Genomic DNA, 25,882 nt, shown 5'->3' with positions numbered 1-25,882 from the left:
ACAACTCCCAGCATTCCCCAGCCAAGCGTGGCTGGCTGAGGATTGCTGGGTGTTGTAGGACTTTTTTCTGCCTAAACATGCATAGGATTGCACCTTAAAATCACAGCTCCCTGAAGAGGCTTTTCATTAAAAAAAAAAAAAAAGACATTAAGGTTTGTTTTGCACATTTACTTGTAATGTGTAGTTTGCCTCTTAATATCAGCTTCCTGAAATGACTATGAGCCAAGCAGAAGCTCTATTACCTTTTCCACAGTATATGCTGTGTATAAAGTATGCAGTCAAAAAATGTAAGAAGAAGAAAAATAACATCATATGGAAACAACTTTATGTCAGGTTTTCCTCCAGAAGATAGATTAAAAGGCATTTTAGGAACTGTGCTTTTACTTTCATTCTGTCTGGTATTTTGCAAACTATCTTCAAAGGTTTTCCTCTTCAGTGATACCCAAGTGGCATGGTGAACAAGTTGATATTTTAACCGAGGGTGTCCAAAGTGCATAAACTGTAGGCAGTCTCAAGGGAATGTTGAAAAGCTAGTAAATGTGTGCCACTGTGGAGTTACATTAGTGAATGGTGACAATGACCATTAGGCGACTAAGGGTGAAATCCTATGCATGTTTAGACAGAAAAAACATCCTACAACTCCCAGCATGACTCAGCCAGCCATGCTGGCTGGGGGATGCTGGGAATTGTAGGAGTTTTTTCTCTGTCTAAACATGCATAGGATTGCACCCGCTACATTTACTAGGTTAACTGCATAGTTTCAGATATTTGCCAGATGCATGTAGAATTGTTCAGAGTCCATCATAACTGCTGACAGTATCTATATTTTTGAAATTCGCTGTTAACCTATATTTACTGTTAACATATGTAATGCCTGTATGTTTAGGCATAGAAACATGCATTTGTCTGCAGTGCAGCAGCTGGTAACTCTGATCGCCTTGCCCCAGCTCTCCTGGGGACTAGTACTTGGGTTGCCCAGAGTGAGATGAGAAAGCCTGGCAGAGATCAGCTGCAAATATACTGCAATACCCAATCAATATGCAGTACCAGCAGTAGTAGTAGAAGGGTAGTGGTAGTGGCAATAGGATTTTGTTTGCAGGTGGTACTGATGTGGCTGGTACATAAGATAAACTGAAGATCTTATGGCACATGGGCATTAATGCCTTCATCTATTCCTTTCCACATCACCTGTTTATTTACTTTATTTTGTAGCATTAAAAGAAGAGTTTCATGGGCAGAGCAATCCTTTACTGACATTATGCCAGGACTGGCAATATGCCATCACTATGGTGGAGGAACAGCTGCCATATCCAGTGCTTGCTTAGTCTGGGAGAGGGCAGGGAAAACACACACAGAGAGAAAATACAGAGACACGGGGGCTAGATATTGTGAATAGGAAAGTAGCCCTACTGCGAATGGAGAAAAAGAGAGAAGGGGGGGAAGGGGGCGGCCCCACCCATTGACCAGGTCACTGCAGGTCACAGCCAGGCCACAGAAACAGGCACACCCAGGATTTAATGCGGGGGAATGGGGCACCCTGCAGCAGAACCATACGGGAGCCACATTTAAGGGGGAAAAGGTGCACTGCAAGGACTTTTCAAAAATGCGCCTTTTCCAGAGGGAAGCTGCAGTGCTGCTGCGGATTGGCGACAGGATCATCTGTCGTGAATGACCCTGATGTGTTGTCGCTCCGCACTAAATTGGATCTGTAGACTGGGCTCTAGAAAGCAGCCACAGGTACAGCCAAGGCAAAGACATGTACAGGCAAAGATAGGTACAGGAGCTCACGGGTTCAGAACCACACAGCCAGGGAATTTTTGTCTCCTTTCCTGGTAGATGTTCATTGAAAAGGGGATAGTCATTATGTATGTATATATTTCTTTACTGCCTGATAGCCAAAGCTATCTGGGTGGGTCACAAACAATTCATATCACATATAAGATAATAAAAACATAATATAAAATCTCTAACATAAACATTTAAAACAATATAAACAGTACAGTTGTGAAGATGCATGTTCCCAGGTTCAACTGTTTCAAGCACCCAGATATTGGCTGGGAACCCCTGGGACAGGATGCTCCCAAGATCCCACTGGTTGCTGAGGAAGAACCAGCACTGCACCAGGGTCAGGATCTGCATCATCAGAATTGATGATTCTGAAATGCTCTCCGGTGATTGAGAGCATTTCTACACATGGCTTTTATTGCACACTCATGACTGGCCACTCATGGAAGTTTGTGGGTCCCTGACATGACATCGTCAACCTCCAGAGCGTCTCCCATGCTTTTTGAACTTAATCCCGCTTTTAAGAAGATCAGAGCTAAGCCAAAATAAAATTTAACTTGAAATATCTGCAGCCACTAGATGGCGTGTTTTCATTGAACACTGTAGAGCATCCTGAGAAGGGAAGTTTTCAATTCCCAATCACATGCTTGTTGTCTAATGAGCTCATCCTGATCCTGCGAAGAAGATGGAAGCAAAAGCTGCAGTAAGGTTGCGGGAATTTTCCTTAATGTAGAGATGTCCTGAGAGTAAGCCTGCAGCTTATGACCTTTATATGCCATCCCTCTGGGTGCCTTACAATAAACAAGTCAGTCCCCCAGCATCTCTTCGCCAATGGAACAGTTCTGCTGACAGAGTGTTCTGCAGGTATTTTGGGGGACTTCCATTGGTGCATCTGCCATGGTAGGGGCCTATCTCCAGTATAGCAAGTCAGTCGCTTGTTTGAGCAGTTCATTTTCTAGCTGCACCTGTTGTTGGTCTTGATTCTCATGTTTCTGCTTTTTCTTGTAATTAAGCCAGGCTTGAACAGCACACATTCCTCTTGAACGACATCCTTTTTCCAGGATGAAATTCTCAGAAACATTACCTGACTCATGGATTCCAAGAATACTGCTTATCTTTCTGAACTTCCACCCATTACTGTTTGAAAATAGAAATCTGTTTTGAGAACTGAGTAACAGTAGGCACTCTTTGAGCATGGCTCTTCAATTGCTTTGAGGAGAACATAATTTAACATATTCTTCTTTAATGCCTACATCATTTCCTAAATTCATATAAAAGGAAGCACTTGCTTCCTCTTTCTGATCCAAAATGCACATGGAAGAAAACAACTTTTTTTTTCTAACAATCATTCTCAAAGTGAGCTGTAAACATAGCACAGCTGTATTTATTGATTTGATTTGATTGGTACCCCATCTTTCTACCAAGAAAAAATGGCACTCAAGGCAGCTTACAATCATAAATAAAACTTGATTAAAACAATAATAAAACAAATGCACTAAAACATAATTAAAAACACAACAAGAACAATAAAAACAGCATCTGACCCAGCAGACCCATTTACATGCCAAAGGCCTGCTTGAATAAAGCAGTCTTTACCAGCTGGCAGAAGGACAGCAGAGAGGGAGTGAACCTAGCCTCCCTCGTCAGGGCGTTCCATAGCCTGGGAGTGGCCATTGAGAAGGCCCTCTTTCATGCTGCCACCAAACGTGCCTCAAACAGGCCAGAGAAAATGTGAAATAAACTTATAAACAGAAGTTTGTATAAGCCACGGTGCCCATTATCTAGGCATATGGGAAGCTTCATAAAAGGGGTGGAATTCCTAGGTAGGGAGGGACCTAGGCCAGATCTACATGGGGCTTTTATGCCAGCCCTGCTGCGCCCTGAAGTTGATAGAGTCAGATGACACATGCCTTCTCCGTAGCCAGCGTGTTGTTTCTAGCTCTAAAATCCGGTGTTTCTGAAACTGCTTTTCTGACAGATTGTCCCGTTGTGGCGATTTCACGGGGCTTTTGGGTCTGTGTGAGCTGAACTGCCATCGCAGGGCTGCTGGAGCAGCGCTGACTGGAGGAAGGGAAAGTGGCAGGTGGGGCGGGTGCAGGGAGAGCCAAGTCATGCCTACCTTGAAGTAACTTCAACTTGCACTTTGCTGAGTACAGGAGCAGAGCGGTGGGGAGAATTCCTCTGCCTGTTTTATAATATTCATTGAGTGTGGGAGGGGTGAGCGGGAGTTGTGGAGAGCAAGCCTCAACCCTGCCATTTTAAAGCTACGCATCCCTACTTGGAAGTAACTCATCCTCTTTTGCAATTCACACCCACAGAGGGCAGGGAGAGAGTGGCGGAGATCAAGCCTCACGCAGCAGGAGAGGGAAGGAATGGAAGGAGTTAGCCTTCCACTTCTCCCAGTCTCCACAACTTTGAATATGAATGGGGCCATTTCTTTCCTTTCTCCCTTCTAATATCTTTGCCTCAAGGAACAACGAGCTGGCATGGATAACCATGCCTACTCAGCAGAAAATCACATTTTTTTTTCATTGAGGCTTACTCCTGAGAAAGTCAGCTGGTTGCTTTTGTAAAAAAAAAAAAAATCACGCAGCATCGTAGTTTTACACTCATTCCTGCAATGCCCTTCCCCTCCTCACTTCCCGATTCTCAGGTACGCAGTGCTGTATTTATTTTAAGAGGTGATGGCCCCAAAATGACCCCTAATCCCACCAGGATCATCATCATTATTATTATTATTATTATTATTATTATTATTATTATTATTATTATGGCTTCTGCTCAGTCATTCAGTGTCACTTTCCCAGAGGAGTGTTGTTGCATACTTAGGGGCACTGCAGCCACTGCAGCGAAAGAGAGGGGTGGGAGAGAAGATGTTTGCACGTCTACTCAGATGTTACTCCTCCATTGCACACAAGCACGGGGGGGGCGGGGAGGAGCAGAAGGCTAAAAAAATGGAGATACACAGGTACGCAGAGCTTTATTGATTTTCAGCTGATGGTTCCAATGTGCACATATACGGGATTGTCCCCAACCCCCCTTCATTCTCGTCCATTTCACTTGACTAAGCCCAAAAAGGGGAACGGGGCAGAAATAACGTTGTGTCTTCTATTGACTTAAAAAACGTGAGTGTGGAGAGCGGGGGGCAGGGTGTGTGGCAAGCCTGTCTGTCCACATGTCCACAGCAATTTAATTCAAGAACTTTAATTTACCCTGACTTCCCCTGAGAGAGGGAGCATGCAAGGCGAGTTGTTTGCTAAACGTGCCTACTCGCAAGTAAGTCATGCATGCCCATTGCACTTGACTGAGCAGGGAAAGGGGAACAGGGGCAGAGAGCAAGCTTCCGCTCATTTGCTGACCCGCAGTTACGCAATTCATGAGGTCGTTCTACTCTCCCACCCAAGACCAAATTAATGGGGCCCCGGGCTGCCATTTGCCCAGTGCATGATGTTCTACATTGCATTACTGGCTACCGTGTGCCCCCAGAGAAGCAAACCTGAATTGATGAATCTCTGTATTAAAACTGAAACAGATCATGAAGCATCTCCATGTTTCTTTCCATTGACTCCATAACCTACTATGTACTGAGCAAGATGTCTGAGCACAAACATCTGTGATCATTTATTCTGCAATCTTCAGGATACTTATAATTTTTAAAATAAATATTGCATTCAGGTTCAGTCTGGCATCTCCAGTTATAAGGATGTCACCTGGGAGAGCTGCTGCAAGTCTGATTAGATCATAATGCCCTGGATGGACTAAAGGACCTTCTCAGTTGTGGCACCTTGTTTGTAGAATTCTCTCTTCAGACTGACTCACCTACTTTACTGTCTCTCCAGGTTTTTAATTCTTAATTTAGGAAGACATTTTTATTGCTTCTCATCTTATTTGTTGTTTTAAAGGGGTTTTTTTGTACTTTTCACTTTTATTGTTATATTTATTTATTTATTTTTATATATTTTATTGTTGTAAGTCAACCTGTTAATGTTCACATCAAGGGCAGAATATAAATTGTATCAGTAACTAAAAACACTAACAAAATAGTCTGACACAGTAAAAGGAAGCTCCGTATGTTCATTTAAAGGAGGGATGGGTAATACACAGCCCATGGGCCACGCCATCTGCCTGGCAGCCCCCCCCCCCAAATCCCAACAAGTTTGCCACAGAAATTTGGTGACACAACAACAAAAAAGATCTACTTTTTCCTTGTTTTGAGGAACACAAGTAGCGGTTTGGCACTTACATTTTAAAGGACAACAAGGGTGCGGAGATGATGGATGTCTAAGTAGTCTCCCCACCAGCACTGTCCCCATGGGTTTTCTTCCATAGCTTTTCTTTCCAGATCTTATTGTAATCTCCAGTAACTCTCTGCATCTCTTTGTGAACTGCTGAGGGATTTTACTAAATTACAGCGGTATGTAAGTGCCACAAATAAATACAAATAAATACATTACATGTTTAAAGTGTAAGCCATTTTGAAACCTATTTGTCATGATTCTCAAAAAGACACCCCTGTACACTGTAGTTCGCTTCTTTGAACTAGAAACAGAAGTCCAGATATTTAAGCTAGAGTTATGTAGATGGTGTACATACGTATTCTGTATACGATTATCTTGGGACAATTCCTTGCTAGACTCAGGTAAGAGCTCTCTCGCTTTGTGTTTGGATCAGTGCTTGAATTAAAAGGGCGAGGCGGGCCCTACCCTACCTTTTGTAAACCCCCCCTCCCCTTAGCTGTTGTTTTAGAAGGCTCCAGGGGGACATGATTTGACTAAAATTGGGAGCTTAGGCGTGGGGCCTGTGAATAATTTAAGGGCTCCCCTGCTTTCCTACCATAATTTGAGCAGTGGTTGGCAGTGTTTCTTTTCCAAAGGTAAATATTCTTTATGTGAGTATTTAAGGGTGCAGTCCTATGTGTGCTGCCCTTGCTGGGCAAAAGCCTCGGGTCTCAGAAGGTCCTGAGTATTCCATGACCTGCTGGGCTGCTGCCAGCAGGACAGGAGGAGTGACAGAAGCAATTTTCACCCTCTGTTTTCCTTTGTTGTTGTTTTCCTCTGAGCCCATCTAGCAGAAGCCCAGGGGCAGGGCAGGGGCTGGAGAGACCATAGGATTCTTCATAATCAAAGCTCTCCTCTCTCTTTTCCTCCCCACCCACCGTAACACCCCCTCTTTCAGACGAGGAGGCTGCTTTTCCATCCTCATAATGCAGCTGGTGCAGATTTTTCTGGGGCAGTTGCAAGGGGGTGGGGGAGGGATAGGATTTTAGAGTCCCCATTACAAAGTTGTAGTAGTGTCTACAGCCTGGGAGGGGGGACTCAGAATAAACCTGTGGTCCCTGGGATTGCTTTCTAAACTGTTAAATGGATAAAATACATTGCTTATATCTAGGGCGAGTTTTTTATTGGCCTTTTTAGTTTATACGCATTGGTAGGCTTTCTGAGTTCTGCTATATCTTACCAGTCTATGCTGTACATTTTTCTTCATTATGGTTTATGATGACGACTCCTTGTAATGAACTACTTTAGTTGGTGAAGAAAGTAATCAATAGTCAGTGAGTCAGTACTGTAAACCCACTTGTGGTAGGCAAAACCAGCAATAAGAATTCCCCATATTTTACTGAACTCCTCTTCTAAACTCCGTACTGAAATTTTCAGTACAAAGGCTAACCATCAAGCACTTACACATTTCCTTTTAATCTTAATATGCCATTGAGTTTTGCTCCTTGGAGTAATTCTTATGACTTCCAATCATTTATATAACACTCTCTCTTTTTAAAACATTTTATCTCTAGTAGAGGTAAATCTTTGAAATACACTGTCTGAAAACACTAAAGGAAATTGTTCCATTTGAAATTATGGAGGCAATTTAGTATTGATTAGCTAAAACGATTGCTTCCCATTGGCAATGGAACTGTGCAAGTAAGCTATAAATGAAGAAGATAGGAAAAGATACAGGCATACCAGCTGGCAAATATAACCATACATTTGCATTTCGAATTTATAGTGGGGAAGTTAAAGTGGCACAAGGTTGGTCTTAGAAACTTTAGAATTTGTTATACTTTTACTTCTTACAAAAAGGTACGTCCATGTTTCTTAGGCATTGACAGACAGTGAAGGAGATATCTATAAGTTATTTTATTCTCATCTATCCCCCTTGACCAGGGGGATGTCTCCATGAGCGATTTACTCCTAGCTGGCTGCGTTTGGAGGTTGTTAGGGATATATGATGTCGTGGCCATCCAGCAGCCTCCCCAGAGCTTAACAGGGAAAAACTGGATTTCCTGAGGCTGCTTAAGGTACGATACTTTTCCTTACATCAGGTTCTCTGCCATATAGTAGTTGTGTGCCCCAACCCCTGCATTTACCTTTGGTATGCTAGCCCTTCCCAGGGGTGTGCCTTTCACCATGACCCCCATCAAGGGGTGTTTCCTGTATGTTTCCTGTCCCTGTGTTTCATAGCACAAACCAGTTAGTGTCTACTCAGAAGTAACTCCCATTGCGGTCAGTGAGGCTTGTCCCCTGAATGTGCACTTCAGAATTTACAGAGACCTCCCTCAATTGAAATAGCACATTTAAAAGCATTAATTCCCTAAAGGCTGTAAAGCGCTTTCCAGAAGCTGTGATTCTCTATTGTTTGGTTTATTGCCTTCGGAAGTAACTAATTCACACCTTCGTTCCTTCGCAGCATTGGGTTAGAAAGGGGGCTGGTTTCCCATCCCTTTGTTTTCCCTCCCTGTCTTTCCCAGCACAAACATATGTGCGTCTACTCACAGGTAACTCCCATTGTGGTCAATGAGGCTTGTTCCTGAAATGTGCACTCCCAAAGTTACTGAGATTCCCATGAATTGAAATAATGCATTTAGAGAGCCTTAATGTCAAAGCTTCGAAGCTTCGATTGATTGCAGCAGGCCAGCAAGAACACTGTGTTCCTTTCATGATTACTTTGCTGTAAGGAAGTAATTAATGCAAGGGGTAGGGAAGAGAGAGAGAGAGAAAGTGATTTCTGTGGATACAGTGGAGGAAACCTTCCAGGATTTTATCAAAGGAGAAAGGGAGAGAAAGCCTGGAAGGGGGGGAGGAGCCTCTCTTATTGGTTGAGCAGCCCCTGCCAATCAGATGACATTCACCCCACCTACCCACCCAGAAGTATGTTCTGTGAAGTGACTTTTACTGGTGCGATACACTCACTTGTGGAGCCCTGCACAGACCAAAGCTAGCTCCTTGAAAAATCTGGGTAAGCCACAATTGGCTTCTCCTTCTGTCTCCTTCTGTTGTCATAGAGAACCCCCCCCCCCAGGTGTTGGCAAGCTTTTGGGGTCCATAGGCACATTTGGCAATTTGAGAAACTGTCAGGGGCACCACCACAAAATGGCTACCATAGGAAGCATGGCTAGTCACAAAGGATATGTAATCTACCCAAACAACTGTGTACAAGGCAGAAGTGGGATCCGAGCCACCACACACTAAACAACTTCTTTGAACCCACACTTTTCAGTGCCTTCTTCTTCCCTTCTTTTTCTTGGTGGGTGGGCATGCCGGAGAGGAAAGCATAATTCTGGAGCCTCCTGTCCTCATTTCCTATTAACATCTCTGAATCCCATCATGTTACTCAGAGGCATTCATGGGAAATGAAGTTGACAGCAGCTGGGGGGCCTCACTTTGCTTAGAGGTGATCCCAGCTGCCAATAAGAAAAGGTGTTAATTTTTAAAAAGTGGGAGGGCTTGGGCACCTTGGTGGATGCCAAGAAACTAGACTAAGAAACTGGGGTGCTAGACAACCTGTGGGCGCCAGGTTGTCTAGCTCTTCTCTTGGCAGTTTGGTATCAGAAACTTGTAGATGGTAAGAATTAGGGGAACCAGCATGCTGGCTGGTAATGATAGGAGTTGCAGCCCAACACATCTGGTGGGAACGAGGTTGCGGAAGGCAGCTCCAGGATCCCAGGCAGAGTCAGAGATCTCTTCATCACCTGCTACTGGATCATCTTAGCTGGCGATAGTGGGGATTAAATCCGGGACCCACTGCATGCAAAGAATAAGCTCCACTGCTAAGCAATGGTTTCTTCAAATACTCTGGAACTTACAAGTCATTACTGGGTGGGGGTGGGGGATCTTCATGACAATGGAATGAGAAGCACCTTGGAGTATTATCTGGATTTTCATGGAATAGGCTTAGGTTCATCAGGAACACACGAAGCAAGAAAAGCCGAGTGTTCCATACCTTTACAATTCGGTTTTCACAGCTCACACAGTGCTTGGAAGGAACATATGGGTTGGGTCAAGGTAATAGAACTGAACATTATCAACCTGGCAGGGGCTGCTGAACCAGTGAGAGAGGCTTGTTTCCTGGTCCATGTCCAGACTCCCCCCATGCTGCTACATTATTATGAATAGAAAGTAACTAATTCACAACTCCATTCCAGCAAACTGTCACAGAATTATTCCTCCCCTTTTCCCTAACGTGTGTACTTTTGCATGAAGAAGTCAAAATCCCTGATTCTGCAGTGTAGCATCTGAATACTCTCTATGAAAGCACCCCACCCCCACCCCAATTCCACCTCATTCTAGAAAACCATCACAGAGTTATTCCTCCTCCCCTTTTCCCTAATGTGCGCACCTTTGCATGAAGAAGTCAAAATCCCCAATTCTCCAGTGCAGCATCTGAAGTGTCCCTATGAGAGCACCCTCCTCCATTTCACCTGATTCCAGCAAACTGTGGCAGAGTTATAGCTTCCAACTACACTTTCTCCTTCCCTGGATACTTCTCCCTGCTTGCAATGACAGGCTTCTCTGCTCCCTTGATCCCAAGACCATGGTAGATCGCTATTGCAATTAAGCCTTATGCTCATAAGGGCTTATGCCCTTACTGCAAGCATCACAAAGAGGTGAAGTTATGAGATATCAGAGAAGTAACTTCACACAACATCACAGAAGCTAAGTAATGCAAACATCAGAGAAGTGCATTACCACAGAGGCTAATTACTCCCACTGGCAAAAAGGAAGTGCAGTGCAATTCTGAAGGCCTGAAAGAGCACTCTAGCGCTTTGATGTGTTGGAAAGGCAGGCTAGTTATTCCAGTTACCTAGGTTACTGAGAGCATAGCCAAGTGAAAGACATACCCCTAGGAATGCCCTAGGCACACCAAATTTAAAGCGGAGGGATGGGCACACAGCAGGTGAACCACAGGGGAGCTGAATTAAAGAAAAACAATGGAGTAAAAGTACTCTGCAAAAATGCAGCTGCCACACAGGTAAACTTGAGGGTGACTGCAGGTGGCCATGACATTATGTGTCCCTAATGACTTCAAGCCACAGCAACATCGGAGAAAGCCTCCCATGTAGATGGGCCCCTATTTTGTGAATTCTGAAAATGCCAACACATCCCATTAATATGTACTACTGATTACTGCATGAACTTATTTATCAAATACAAAAAAATAGAGAGAGAGAAAGTGAGTGCCAAAAATATTGTACAGTGGTTGTGTATAGCGGTCCTACCTTTTATGTTTCGTTTTTGCCTGGTACCTGTGAAATTACTTCATGGAAGATGAAGAAGAGAGAGGAGAAAATGTTTCTTCCTTTTACCCTCTATCTACTCCATTCACTCTATTTTTCTTCCCTCTAATCTAGCTAAGGATATTCACATATAGAAGCAGTCTTCCATGTATATATTACTTGCAGGATCAGAAACCGCAGGCATAAATTGGACTGGCATTCAACTGGGAGTAAATGCTGTCTATCCAGACTGTATTGCTTTCAATGGGAAGTGTACATCTTCATCCACATTCTGAGGCTGCACCTCATTGAAAGCAATGTAGTGCATATAGACTGTACTCTGTACTTGGCTGCACATCTGTATCAACATCCAACATACCCCACATTCTTCACCCAGAAAGTCATATACATGTGGGTAGTCTGCTTCTTGGGTTGGATCTCCTTGGGTGGGAGCCTAGCTCCATGGAGCCTGCTCAAGTAAAAGTGACTATACCTACCTGGGCAGAAAAGCTGTAACAGGTCTCCTATGGTGGGCAGTCTGAACAAGGAAACTAATTCCTCCCCGCTCTTATGGTCCTTCACAACACAATCCTATACACATCTACTCCTAAGTAAGTCCCATTGATTTAAATGAGGCTGACTCCTAGGTAGATGGCTATAGGAATGGGCTTTGTTTTTAGTACCCAACTGCCAAGAGTTCAAGACTTGGGAGAAAAACAAGAGGCCTACTTCTACTTTCACATCAGTTGAGGAAAAGAAGTAAAGCCATATACTGTGCTGGGACAGTGTTATACGTCAAAGGACACAGAAATCCAGACAGGTTATGCTGTGACTCAAACAAGAAAGTCAGGCAGAGCAGATGAGACCTCTTGTTCTCAACCTTGCCTTCATTTGCCATAACTGTTAAGGTTCAGATACTCCTATCAGTAAGGAATAAATTGCTGGCCTGAGTTTAACAGGGCAAAATTCCATTTTATGTGTCTGTCTTATTTGGGATGTCTATTAGTTTTCCCCACAACCTCCTTTCATCTTCTTAATGCTTCCCAATCACCCTTAAATATCCATTAATATTCAATATTGAGTTGATCAGAATACCTTGGAGTTGAAATTACAAATTCTTCCTGCATTCATTCATTTGAACTAATACATACCCTAGCAAAGCTCTCCTACATGGGCTTCTCTGACTTTTCATAATCGCTACCTCTCAAAGGCATTAACTGACCCACACATCACAAGAGGTTGGTGATCCCACAATCCCCATTAGAGGGCAAGGCTGAAGTTATCTGGAAGATCCTTTTGGATGAAGTCTTCTGATTTGGGATATATTCTTGTTTATGCTTTTGTTATCAGACTGACCACAGGTCTTCGGGGTGGGCAAGATGAGCGGGTTGCCCCCGAGCTGAGGGGTGTGCCAAGCTGAGTTCAGTGGCTGTGTTTTTTGAATGTACTGTCTGCAGTGAGCTAGGGTGGCAAAAAGCAAGTGTCTTAGGGCATAATCCTATGGGGATAGGCAGCCGCCTCCAAACTCAGAGGTGACTGCCTACCCATTGCAATGCAGGAGAAGCACGGAGGGGATTGTTCCCTCCACGCTCCTCCTGCCCTTCATTTGGGGCTAGACAGCCGATTTCGGCTGTCTAGCCACGGGAAGGTAGAGCGGGGGAGGCTGCCAGATGACATATAGGATGTGTTGTACTGGCATTTCCGCCTTCCCCGCCTCAGAATGCCCCCTGGAACGTCCCGTTTTGGCTGCTCTGTGCTCCTTGGCAGAGCCATTCTGAGCTGCCTGCAAGGCAGGACAGAAGGGGGAGGAGGTCAATTCGTTGGGAACCGACATATCCTATGGCCATCTAGCTGCTGACTAGCAGTCATAGGATTGCTCCCTGCACCTTTCTTTCAAGGTGCTGTAGGTTGTTTGGGTACTAACTGCAAAACTGATCTTCCTTCAATTAGCTTTAAAGTATGTTTCTTTTTCAGTTTCCACTTTGCTGTCATTTGCACTGAGTAAAAATCAGTGGAACACAGCTTTACTTTGAGGCAACATTACTGAGAACGTAGCGCTTCAAATACTGTAAAGCACTATTTGTTGTTGTTTATTCCGTCAGTCGCTTCTGACTTTTCGTGACTTCATGGACCAGCCCACGGCAGAGCTTCCTGTCGGCTGTTGCCACCCCCAGCTCTCCCAAGGTCGAGTCTGTCACCTCCAGAATATCATCCATCCATCTTGCCCTTGGTCGGCCCCTCTTCCTTTTGTCTTCCACTTTCCCTAGCATCAGCATCTTCTCCAGGGTATCCTGTCTTCTCATGATGTGGCCAAAGTACTTCAGTTTTTCCTTTAATATCATTCCCTCAAGTGAGCAGTCTGGCTTTATTTGCTGGAGTATGGACTGGTTTGATCTTCTTGCAGTCCAAGGCACTCTCAGAATTTTCCTCCAGCACCACAGTTCAAAAGCATCTATCTTCCTTCGCTCAGCCTTCCTTATGGTCCAGCTCTCACAGCCATAGGTTACTACGTGGAATACCATTGCTTGAACTATGCAGACCTTTGTTGTCAGTGTGATGTCTCTGCTCTTCACTATTTTATCAAGATTTGTCATTGCTCTCCTCCCAAGAAGTAAACATCTTCTGATTTCCTGGCTGCAGTCAGCATCCGCAGTAATCTTTGCGCCTAGAAAGACAAAGTCTGTCACTGCCTCCACGTTTTCTCCCTCTATTTGCCAGTTCTCATTCAAGCTGGTTGCCATAATCTTGGTTTTTTTAGGTTTAACTGCAACCCAGCTTTTGCACTTTCTTCTTTCACCTTTGTCATGAGGTTCCTTAGCTCCTCCTCGCTTTCAGCCATCAAAGTGGTATCATCCGCATATCTGAGATTGTTAATGTTTCTTCCAGCGATTTTAACTCCAGCCTTGGAATCATCAAGCCCAACACATCGCATGATGTGTTCTGCATACAGGTTGAATAGGTAGGGTGAGAGTATACAACCCTGCTGTACTCCTTTCCTAATCTTAAACCAGTCCGTTGTTCCGTGGTCTGTTCTTACCATTGCTACTCGGTTGTTATACAGATTCCTCAGGAGGCAGACAAGATGACTTGGTATCCCCATCCCACCAAGAACTTGCCACAATTTGTGATGATCCACACAGTCAAAGGCTTTAGAATAGTCAATAAAACAGAAATAGATGTTTTTCTGAAACTCCCTGGCTTTCTCCATTATCCAGCGGATATTGGCAATTTGGTCTCTAGTTCTTCTGCCTTTTCGAAACCCAGCTTGTACATCTGGCAATTCTCGTTCCATGAATTGCTGGAGTCTACCTTGCAAGATCTTGAGCATTACCTTACTGGCATGTGAAATAAGTGCCACTGTTCGATAGTTTGAACATTCTTTGGTGCTTCCCTTTTTTGGTATGGGGATACAAGTTGATCTTTTCCAATCTGTTGGCCATTCTTGTGTTTTCCAAATTTGCTGGCATATGGCATGCATCACCTTGACAGCATCATCTTGCAAGATTTTAAACAGTTCAGCTGGGATACTGTCATCTCCTGCTGCCTTGTTATTAGCAATGCTTCTTAAGGCCCATTCAACCTCACTCTTCAGGATGTCTGGCTCTAGCTCACTGACCACACCGTCAAATCTATCCCCGATATTATTATCCTTCCTATACAGATCTCCCGTATATTCTTGCCACTTTTTCTTGATCTCTTCTGCTTCTGTTAGGTCCTTGCCATCTTTGTTTTTGGTCATACCCATTTTTGCCTGGAATTTACCTCCCATGTTTCTAATTTTCTGGAAGAGGTCTCTTGTCCTTCCTATTCTATTATCTTCTTCCGCTTCCACGCATTGCTTGTTTAAAAATAATTCCTTATCTCTTCTGGCTAACCTCTGGAATTTTGCATTTTGTTGTTGTTCAGTCGTTCAGTCAGGTCCGACTCTTCGTGACCCCATGGACCATAGCACGCCAGGCCTTCCTGTCCTGCGCTCTCTCCCGGAGTGTGCTCAAGTTCATATTCATTGCATCGGTGATGCTATCTAGCCATCTCACCCTCTGCTGTCCCCTTCTCCTTTTGCCTTCAGTCTTTCCCAGTCATCAGGGTCTTTTCCAGAGAGTTTTCTCTTCGCATTAGGTGGCCAAAATATTGGAGCTTCAGCTTCAGTATCTGTCCTTCCAATGAGCACTCAGGGTTGATTTCCTTTAGGATGGACTGATTTGACCTCCTTGCAGTCCAGGGGACTCGTAAGAGTCTTCTCCAGCACCACAGTTCGAAAGCATCAATTATTTGGTGCTCAGCCTTCCTTACAGTCCAGCTCTCACAACCATACATTACTACTGGGAAAACCATAGCTTTGATTAGACGGACCTTTGTCGGCAAGGTGATGTCTCTGCTTCTTACTATGCTGTCTAGGTTTGCCATAGCTTTCCTCCCAAGGAGCAAGCATCTTTTAATTTCATGGCTACAGTCACCGTCTGCGGTGATCTTGGAGCCCAAGGAAATAAAATCTGTCACAGCTTCCATTTTTTCCCCTTCTATATGCCCAGGAAGTGATGGGGCCAGATGCCATGATCTTCGTTTTTTTTAATGTTGAGTTTCAAACAAGCTTTTGCACTCTCCTCTTTCACCCTCAACAACAGGCTCTTTAGATCCTCTTCACTTTCTGCCATTATATCATCTGCATATTGGAGGTTGTTGATATTTCTCCCAGCAATCTTAATTCTGACCTGTGATTCATCCAACCTGGCGTTTCTCATGATGTACTCTGCATATAAGTTAAATAAGCAGGGTGACAATATGCAGCCTTGTCGTACTCCTTTCCCAATTTTGAACCAATCGGTTGTTCCATGTCTGGTTCTTACTGTTGCTTCTTAACCCTCGTACAGGTTTTTCAGGAGACAGGTATGGTGGTCTGGTACTCCCATCACTTTAAGAATTTGCCACAGCTTGTTGTGATCCACACAATCAAAGGCTTTAGTGTAGCCAATGAAGCAGAAATAGACATTTTTCTGGAATTCTCTTGCTTTCTCCATGATCCAGCGAATGTTGGCAATTTGATCTCTAGTTCCTCTGCCTCTTCGAAACCCAGCTTGTACTTCCGGTAGTTCTCGGTTCGCATACTGCTGAAGCCTAGCTTGTAGGATTTTGAGCATCACCTTGCTGGCATGTGAAATGAGCGCAATTGTGTGGTAGTATGAACACTCTTTGGCATTGCCCTTCTTTGGAATTGGAATGTAAACTGACCTTTTCCAGTCTTGCGGCCACTGTTGAGTGTTCCAAATTTGTTGGCATATTGAGTGCAGCACTTTAACAGCATCATCTTTTAGGATTTTAAATAGCTCAGCTGGAGGACTGTCATCTCCGCTAGCTTTTTTGTTACTAATGCTTCCTAAGGCCCACTTGACTTCACTCTCGAGGATGTCCGGCTCAAGTTCAGTGACTGCACTATCATGGCTATCAGGGACATTAAGATCTTTCCTGTATAGTTCTTCTGTGTATTCTTTCCACCTCTTCTTGATCTCATCTGCTTCTGTTAATTTTTTTATTTTGCATTTATAATTTTGCATTTAATTGGGCACATTTCCCCCTATCACTGTTGCCTTTTGCGTTCCTTCTTTCTCGGGCTGCTTCCAGTGTCTCAGCAGACAGCCATCTTGCCTTCTTGGTTTTCTTTTTGTTTGGGACGTTTTTTGTTGCCGTCTCCTGGACAATGTTGCGAACTTCTGTCCATAGTTCTTCAGGGACCCTATCTACGAAATCTAGTCCCTTAATCTATTCTTCACCTCCACTGCATATTCATGAGGAATATTCGTGAGCTCATATCTAACTGATATGTGGGTCTTCCCTATTTTAGATCAACTCTTAGAGGTTTGTTCACGCTGATCATAGCAAACACTCTTTTCCAACAGCACAAGACATGACTCTACACATGGACATCACCAGATGGTCAATATCAAAATCAGACTGATTATGTCCTTTGCAGCCAAAGATGGAGAAGCTCTATACAGTCAGTAAAAACAACACCTGGAGCTGACTGTGGCTCAGATCTTGAGCTTCTTATCACAAAATTTCGGCTGAAATTGAAGAACGTAGGGAAAACCACTAAACCATTCAGGTATGACCTAAATCATATCCCTTATGAATATACAGTGAAGGTGAGGAATAGTTTTAAGGGATTAGACCTGATAGACAGAGTGCCTGAGGAACTATGGACGGAGGTCCGTAACAGCATTCAGGAGGCAGCAGCTCAATCCATCCCAAAGAAAAAGAAATGCAAGAAAGCCAAGTAGCTGTCTGATGAGGCTTTACAAGTAGTTGAGGAAAGAAGGGAAGCGAAAAGCAAGGGAGAAAGGGGAAGATATACCCAACTGAATGCAGAGTTCCAGAGAATAGCAAGGAGAGACAAGAAGGCCTTTTAAAATGAACAATGCAAAGAAATCGAGGAAAACAACAGAATGGGAAAGACTAGAGATCTCTTCAAGAAAATCGGAGATATCAAGGGAACGTTTTGTGCAAAGATGGGCATGATAAAGGACAAAGAAGGCAGGGACCTAACAGAAGCAGATGAGATTAAGAAGAGGTGGAAAGAATACACAGAAGAACTATACAGGAAAGATCTGAATGTCCCTGATAGCCATGATAGTGCGGTCACTGAACTTGAGCCGGACATCCTAGAGAGTGAAGTCAAGTGGGCCTTAGGAAGCATTACTAACAACAAAGCTAGAGGAGATGACAGTCTTCCAGCTGAGCTATTTAAAATCCTAAAAGATGATGCTTTGTACAAGCTGGGTTTCGAAGAGGCAGAGGAACTAGAGATCAAATCGCCAACATTCGCTGCATCATGGAGAAAGCAAGAGAATTCCAGAAAAATGTCTATTTCTGCCTCATTGACTACGCTAAAGCCTTTGATTGTGTGGATCACAACAAACTGTGGCAAATGCTTAAAGAGATGGGAGTACCAGACCACCTTACCTGTCTCCTGAGAAACCTGTACGAGGGTCAAGAAGCAACAGTAAGAACCAGACATGGAACAACCGATTGGTTCAAAATTGGGAAAGGAGTACGACAAGGCTGCATATTGTCACCCTGCTTATTTAACTTATATGCAGAGTACATCATGAGAAACGCCGGGTTGGATGAATCACAGGTCGGAATTAAGATTGCCGAGAGAAATATCAACAACCTCCGATATGCAGACGATACCACCCTAATGGCAGAAAGCGAAGAGGATCTCAAGAGCCTCTTGTTGAGGGTGAAAGAGGAGAGTGCAAAAGCTGGTTTGAAACTCAACATTAAAAAAACTAAGATCATGGCATCTGGCCCCATCACTTCCTGGCATATGGAAGGGGAAGAAATGGAAGCAGTGACAGATTGTATTTTCTTGGGCTACAAGATCACTGCAGACGGTGACTGTAGCCATGAAATTAAAAGACGCTTGCTTCTTGGGAGGAAAGCTATGGCAAACCTAGACAGCATAGTAAGAAGCAGAGACATCACCTTGCCGACAATGGTTTGTCTAATCAAAGCTATGGTTTTCCCAGTAGTAATGTATGGCTGTGAGAGCTGGACTATAAGGAAGGCTAAGCGCCAAAGAATTGATGCTTTCAAACTGTGGTGCTGGAGAAGACTCTTATGAGTCCCCTGGACTGCAAGGAGGTCAAATCAGTCAGTCCTAAAGAAAATCAACCCTGAGTGCTCATTGGAAGGACAGATACTGAAGCTGAAGCTCCAATATTTTGGCCACCTAATGCAAAGAGAAAAGTCACTGGAAAAGACCCTGATGCTGGGAAAGACTAAAGGCAAAAGGAGAAGGGGACAGCAGAGGATGAGATGGCTAGATAGCATCACCAATGCAATGAATATGAACTTGGGCACGCTCCGGGAGAGAGCGGAGGACAGGAGGGCCTGGCGTGCTATGCTCCATGGGGTCACGAAGAGTCGGACATGACTGAATGACTGAACAACATGGATACTACCATATAAGATCAACACAATGTGGTTTGTAAGATCATATTCTGTGAGAAACAAAGGTACATTTATTGTGCAATACATTCATGAAAAAACCCTAAATCTAGACTTTCCTGAAGGGACGCATAAGGGCATACATCTCTTCTTGAAGCTGTTACCATTTTACAACCAAGCTGTAGATTTGTATGGAAAGGCATCTTTTTAATTTAATTTAGCCTTGGAAATCCTAAAAAGGGTTGAAAACCAAATTTATCACTCTCTTGACAATAAACAAACAGGGAGGACGATGACAAGCTATTCAAGGATGCAACATATAAAAGCTTCTTTCTATCATAGCCCTAACAATTTAACTGCAAAGTCTCAACATGGGAAGTAGTTGACATTTTTCCCTTTCTAATTGGCCTCCTTATTTAGCTGTTAGCAATTTGTAAAACCACAAAAAGAGCAATTGATGAAATTCATGGAAAGAATGAAAGCTTTATTTCATATTTCACATCAGTGAATAAAGTTTTTGATAGATAATATGTAATCTGTTGGGAGCATAGCAAGAAAACTCTTCCATGCTTATATTCACAATTCATTGAGTAAATGTATTTCCTTTATATTTCTTTCTTGGGGACTAAATCAAAATTTTAAAAAGACAAGCAGACTTACTGTCCTCTCTTTTCTAGCTTTTGAAATCAGTGACTGATGTAATTATGTAAAAACTGAAAGAAAAATGTGATAGGAGACCATTGTGAAACTGAGCATAGGAGTTGATTCAAATCTACATCTCCAAAATAGAAACAAGATGAATAATGTGTCCAAAGCAATAACCATAGAATACCTTAGAGGTTACTGAAATCAATTTGCAAATAAAGAACAACTCATCCATCTTATTGCTTTTACAAAATGAAACAGAATGTACAGTATTTTCTTATAAAAGTGAAACTACTTCTGAAAGAAGAACTACAATATATTGTTATGTTTCAAGTCACTTAAAATTTCCAATAGTTTGGGTATTATATTGCACAAGTGAGAGCTACTGTAATATAGTGATGAACAGTGCAATCCTATGCATGTTTACTCAGCAGTAAGTTCCACTGTGTTCCTAGTATGAGGTGATAGGAAGCTCAGTGGGACCTACATCTGAGTAAACATGCTTGAGATTGCACAGTCAGAGACTAATGCATGAATCACTAGGTCCCTGGTTTGAATGAACTGTTTGCTATGAACTCAGTAGGTGGACCTAGACAAACCGCATTTTGTCACCCTTGGTCTGCAATATTGGGATAACAGCAACCTACCTCGCAAGGTTGTTGTGAGGATCACAACATAACATTTGGGAAGTGCTTTAAAAGTTCTAAGCAATATATTATTGTTGATGTTGTTGCTACCACAAATTTGTCAGCTGGGTGGAGACTCCAGTACCTCTTTGTGCTCTCACTGCTGTCACCCACTGCAGCTCTTCCTTCTAAATGTCAGGTAGAATGTCCTGATCCAACAGTCTCAGAATCTCACTCCAAAGCATTCATGGGAGAGAGTGCTCTCTAGCTTCAAGCAGGGCACTTCTCTCCATACAGAGCACTTCTTCTGCCATGTTGCTTACATTAGCGCAGGCACATTTTGGGATTGTGGCCTTACCTCTCATCTGCAACTCAGCTTTAAATGCTTTGGGGGCTTTCATGTCTGCATTTTAAAAGAGGCAATGCCTAATTCCATATGTTCTAATTCTTCACATTTGTGGAAGATGGAATATGACTTATGTTCTACTCGGGTTTACATATTTGAGTACAAGAAGTATCAGTGAGAAAACTGGAAAAATAATCTAGACACCGGTTCTTGCTTATGGCTGAATATACTATTTTTGGCAGGGAGAGCGCATATACTACACTAAATAATTTTCAATTCTTCCTGCTTGTATGCCCCCTTGAAAAGATCTCTGCTTTTCAGAGGTACTGTGGTTATGTGTCTGTATCGATAGAATACAAATATACAGTTTATGTTATTGTTCAAAGTGGTAATGGAATTCTGGGGCAAAACCAGCACAGTATATAGTCTCAACTCTGGCGGACAGGTTATGGTAAAGTTTAATGGAACTAACCACATCTACAATACTATATAAAATACACTTATCTTGAAATGAGTCTCATTGACTGACTTCTAAATAAGGATCAGTCTGTCAGCTTGTAGCTACCAAAAGGTATGACATTTCTCCCCCATTCGTTCTGTACCAGTTAGTGTGGCTTAGTGTGTGGTCACTCATTTCTTATATAAAATTAGTTTAGAATAGGGGTGGGCAACTTGTAGCCCTCCAAATGTTTTGACTATGACTTCCATCAGCCATCATGGTTGGCTATGCTAGCAAGGGTGATGGGAGTTGTAGGCCAAAACAGCTGGAGGGCCACAAGTCCACCCCTCATTTAGAACATATAATACATGTAATTATACATATATTATAATAATATAATATAGCGAGCTAGACACAGCTGTGATGGAGAGTGTTTCAGGGTGAATTCATATTACTATTTTATACTACCTTTTTATGGCAAGGGTTTTTTTTGCTGTTGTCTGACAGCCAGAAATTCAACATGTGCAGCATCCCCATCATGGCATTCTGTGCCAGGAAAAGTTTGATTTCTTGGATTTCTGCTTGTCATGCAGCTATGACAGTCAGGGGCACTCTGTCAAAAAAATAAGATGGCATTCCAGCTGATTTGAGGTCACAAAGTCACAAAATATATTTTTGTTTGGCATGTGAATGTGTTGCTGTATCTTAAAATTTGTATCCACACAGTAGTTTACTGCCCCCTGCTTTGATCTACATTAAATTTTTTAAATAATACTTTAAAAAAAACCCTGTGATTTTAGTCTAAATTCCTGATGGTATGCATCAAATAGCTGGTGCTTATGATTAATAGCCAAAGCTAACTTGAGACATTTTGGCTGCAGTCCTATATAATCTTACATGGAAATAACTCCCATTAAACTCAGTAGGATTTACCTCTGAGTAGATATGTATGGATTGTACTGTTTATTGATCTCTAGTCCAAAGCCATTTATAGCTAGTTTCACAGCAGTAGAGATTATTGCTCTTATATGCCAAATTATAATATCCAAATGGAAAATGGATATGTGTGTCTCTCACTTCCTTTCTTTCAAAAGCTTGGACGTGCTTTATAGCTTTGTTCTTGGATTCTTCTCCGATGTGCACTTTAGAGGTATGAACCAAGATCAATAGCCAAGCAGCCACAGTGTTAAAAGCTGATTTAATTATCGATGGTGGATAGCATTTGATGCAGGGTATTTAAGGAGAATAATTGACTGCAAGATAGACTTGTGCATGACTCAACAATGATGGTTCCATTTGCTAATGCATGCCTTTTTTACTGCAATTCTTACTTATTAATATTTAATAATAATATTTAGTATTTGTTGAGTGCAACCCCCCACCCCCCAAGCATTGTACAGAACACATCGGGGGAAACAGGCCTACTTACAATTTAGTATAGGGAACAAACAAACACAAAGGCAATGTAACTATGAAAATCATAGCACGAGAATCTTAGGGCTTCTTCACACAGTGCTCTTATCCTGCTATTGAGATTGGTTATTCATGGAAGTTTGCAGGTCCTTTAGATGATGTCATTAACCTCCAGGGTGTCTCCCACCCTAAATGACCTTTATTCCATTTTTTAAAAGATCGGAGATAGTGAGCTATCAAATTACTGCGCTTGAGTTTCCTCGTGAAAAGAGGAAAACCCACAATAAGAGGAGCTAGACCACAGTGCCATCTAGCAGCTGTATAATGAAACATATGGAAGATTCAGAGAAGGGGAAGAAGGAGGGGGGAAGAAAGCACATGTAAAGGGTTGTGATCCTGCATTTAAAATGGAAGCAGAAAGACCTGTTTTAAATGAGGGATTTTAGGCTGGTGTAGAGATGCTCTTAGGCTGCAATCCTCTCCACGCTTACCTGGGAGTAAGTCCCATTAAGCTCATGACTTAACAACTGAACAACAACAATAGGATTGCACTGTTAGCCTAGCTTCTGAGATTTTTTTAAAACAAAATAAGAGAATCAGTTAACTGAATTCAGCTGTCAGTTAATTACATTAAGCAACAGTAAAAGGCAAAACAGAAAAAGTAATAATATGTTAATTCGCAAAAGAGAACTTCTCTGATTTTAACCTAATTGGGGACTGAAACTGCCTTGTCACTCTACTAAATGGCCTGTACTGGGAATTGGACAGGATGACTCTGGCCCTCTTGGTTCTGCTCGACTTCTCAGTGGCTTTTGATACCATTGACTGGGTTGGGCCTAGAGGGCATTGTTTTGTTCTGGTTCTGATCCTGTCTAGACAGCAAGTTCCAGATGGTGGTGCTGGAGGACTGCTCTATGTTCCCTTTGCCATTGGGCTATAGCAGGAGTGGGGAACGTGTGGCCCGCCAGATGTTGTTGGACTACAGCTCCCATCATCTCCCACCTTTGGCTATGGTGGCTAGTGCTGATGGGAGTCGCAGTTCAGCAACATCTGGAGGGCCACACGTTCCCCATCCCAGTCTTATAGGATACTACAGGATTCCATCTTGTCCATAATGCTGGGTCTACAATATTTGGAGGACTGCCTGCTCCTCCGTGACTCTGCCTACCTATTAAGCATGGTCTTCCAGGGAGGTTCAGAGTCCTGCCACTCTCTGAGGTGCATTTGGTAAGTACATGGGACAAGGCCTCTCAGTGGTGGCACCTAGGCTCTGACATTCCCTCCCTGGAGAAGCTCATTTAACCACTTCGCTCTCACCCTTCGTAGAGATTAGTAAAATGGTTTTGTTTAGACGTGCTAAACATCCAATTCCCGGAATTTCATTTTGTGATGATGCTGTTTTGAGAGAGAGAGAGAGAGAGAGAGAGAGAGAATATGACAATCTGCCACTTCCAAAGCCCTGCCAGCTTATGCTGGTCAAAGTAGGAGGTGCCGTGGGGGGGAGTTTTCCTCCAGTGATTTCACTGGTATTTCTGATTTTTAATCTACCCTTTCCCCATTTGTTTCAATGGAGGAGGACTTAGCTATGTCAGCTTCAGACTGCTGTAGTTGAGGGGCTCTGATTCTGGGGCCTTTCAGGGGAATGAGGGGTATTTGATTCCAGCAGATCCAAGTTCTCCTCTGACCTGCCCCACAGTGCTCCATTTGGGCCTACCACAGTCAGAAACACTGACCGTAGTAGATCTTTGTTTGAAGAGCTCACCACATACTGATGGCCTCTGCAGCAGATGTGCCCCTGATACTTCCATGTCTTGAGCTGAATGATTGCTATATTCAGTACTGAAGAGCACTCCAGTGCCCCTTAACACTTTTTGCAGTAGGGAGAATTTTGGCAAATGCAGCTTCCTCACCCACAATAGCACTGTTTCACCCTGAATCTGTCAACTCTAAAGGGGTGTCCCTGAACCTCCAGCGATAGGGTGCAGTCTCAGGACCAACCCATACCCTGTAAATACCTTTGGGATCTCCTGGAGAGTGAGAGAGTTCCTGACCAAGATTTGATGTGATCTCTGCACTCTATACTGGAGGACCTTATGGACTTCTTCAATCAAGAATCCCTGGTCTGTAACCCATTTTTTCATTAGTAGCAAAATTACATTCCAGCTATATAGCCTTTCCACCTATATTAAACTCCTTATGCACCTTCACTTGATCTCCAAGGAGCTAGAAAGGGGATAATGATAAATGTGCTTATCCCCAATAAACGTCTTCCTGCTCGCAATGACAGGCTTTTCTGATCCCATGATCAGACCATGGTAGATCGCTACTGCGATTAGGCCCTTATGCACATAAGAGTTTATGACCTTAAGCCCTTACTGCAAGCATCACAGAGAAGCAACTTCACACAACATCAGAGAAGCAATTCACACAACATTACAGAAGCTAAGTAATGCAAACATCATAGAAGTGCATAATCACTGTGGCTAATTACTCCCACTGACAAAAAGGAAGTGCAGTGCAATTCTGAAGGCTTGAAAGTGACTTTAGCTCTTTGATGTGTTGGAAAAGTAGGCTAAAAGCAGTTATTCTAGTTACCTAGGTTACCAAGGGAACAGCCAGGTGAAAGACACACCCCTAGGAATGCCCCAATCATACCAAATATAAAGCGGAGAGATGGGTACACAGCAGCTGAACCTCAGGGGAATTAAAGAAAAACAACAGAGTAAAAGTACCCTGCAAAAATGTGGCTTCCCCACAGGTAAACTCCAGGGTGGCTGCAGAGAGGCCATGACGTCATGTGTCTCTAACAACTTTAAGCCACAGCAGCATCAGAGAAAATCTCCCATGTAGTCTGGCCCTTGGTTAAGCAGAACTGGTTTTCCTCTTGTAGGTGACACAATGAGTAGTGGGTGAAAGATATTAAAGTGCTTCCAGACAGAGGCTTTTGTAAATGGCAGATGTTCTGAATCAATGGCATTCAGTGTGCCTGATACTCATAGTCCATATGGGGACTCCACTAATTTCCACTACTTCAAATAGGTTAGTGTAGTTATCTTTAATGACACAAAACCAGCAACGTAAGTGTCTGTTTGAAAGACGTGGGGAGCAGGGGAGGGGAGGGAAGGGTTAAGCCTCCCCTACCTGTGCATTGTTGTCCCGTTTCAAAATGGAACTCACCTACTTACTACTAC

At 43.1% G+C, this 25,882-nt stretch overlaps 1 protein-coding gene across 1 annotated transcript in view; it reads left to right on the top strand.

Moving 5' to 3' along the window:
• The first annotated feature begins 6,385 nt into the window (after positions 1-6,385).
• The window catches only part of KNDC1 (kinase non-catalytic C-lobe domain containing 1), a 122,999-nt gene continuing 103,502 nt past the window's right edge, over positions 6,386-25,882 (top strand). The window contains exon 1 of the mRNA XM_084845921.1: positions 6,386-6,424. The gene's annotated coding sequence lies outside the window, so the exon portion shown is untranslated. The remainder of the gene's footprint in view (positions 6,425-25,882) is intronic.

Source organism: Heloderma suspectum, chromosome 3, assembly GCF_057233095.1.
Source record: "Heloderma suspectum isolate Gila_16-S chromosome 3, 16-S_ref, whole genome shotgun sequence".
In the NCBI taxonomy this organism is placed as follows: Eukaryota; Metazoa; Chordata; class Lepidosauria; order Squamata; family Helodermatidae; genus Heloderma; species Heloderma suspectum.
The sequence above is the reverse complement of the archived record's forward strand: the minus strand, read 5'-3'. Positions and strand labels throughout refer to the sequence as shown.